Raw genomic sequence first — 1,285 nt, forward strand, 5'->3', positions numbered from 1 at the left:
TCCAGAAATCACACCTAATTAAACAAAGACCTATCTGGTCAGTTTTTTCATCTCAATCTTGTGGTTTCTTGAATAGAAAAAAAACAAAAATAAAAAATCTTGTGGTTTCTTTGTCAAATTAGTAAAAGTGGATCAGTTCAAAATACTTTCTTTTAGAAACCTTAACGCCCTCAAAGAACCTTTTTTTTCTCAGAAGTTTTTCTGCAGAGACTTTGGAACAGCTAGGTACATATCAAAGGCAAGCCTCCTGAAAGAAAAGAAGCCTTAAGCACGCATTTAGTAACAGTCGAAAGCTAATATTTTTTTCCAGGCGTGAGACAGAGGAAGAAGAAGTCGATGCCAATAATTTTGCTTCAACAATGCCTTCTAAAATCATTGTTTCATATTGGCGCGAGAATTTTGCAGTTTCCAATGGGTTACTCAAAATATGTGCAGAAGTTTGATTTGTTTTTCGAGGGAAAATTAAGTGGGTTTTGGAAAAGAATTAAAGGGAAATCAATGTTTATCCACGTGACTTAGTTTGAACCGTTAGATGGATTCAACAGCCAGGATTCGAGAATTCGAGGCCCTTAAATTTTAAACTAATTTGGGGGGATCCTGGTCGGAAACAAGAAGAGGGAAAAATTTTAAAATCCCGCCTATTTTTTTGGGACATGTCAATATCGGGTATCGAGGGGATTCCTAACGTGCCATCAGGAGTTTTTATAAAAAACTAAAACATAATTAATATATTTTCTGACGGGCAAAGCACCATGTCAGAAAATATATAATTTTTTAAGTTTTAAAATATATAAAAAATTTCTGACGTTTAAATATTTAATACGGTAGAATTTTCTAACGTGCTAAAACTAACACATCAGAAAATTTTGACGTGGCATTATTCACTCGTCAGGAAAAATTGCCACACCAGAAAATTTGTGGCGTGGCGACAAAACATGTATTGTAGACCACGTCACAAAATGCTAATATTTTTGTAGTGATATCACTCGCTGCATCACACGGATCTCCATCTCTTGCCAATGACCAAAATCTCCCATTACACATCAGTCCATCCCCCTCCCATCCAATGCTCACTTGGACAAAGACTGGAAACCTTAAGCCGAAATCTTTTCCAGACTACACAGCTCTCTACTCCACCAAACACCCACTCACAGCCTTCTCAAGTGTTCCACAATATGCTGAACCTAGCTATTACACACAAGCAGTGTCATCACCTGAATGGAAAGCTGCTATGGGTTGTGAGTTTGATGCTCTCCTTGCTAATGGCACATGGTCTTTATGCCCA

The sequence above is a fragment of the Corylus avellana genome, chromosome ca1, assembly GCF_901000735.1.
Source record: "Corylus avellana chromosome ca1, CavTom2PMs-1.0".
Taxonomy (NCBI): Eukaryota; Viridiplantae; Streptophyta; class Magnoliopsida; order Fagales; family Betulaceae; genus Corylus; species Corylus avellana.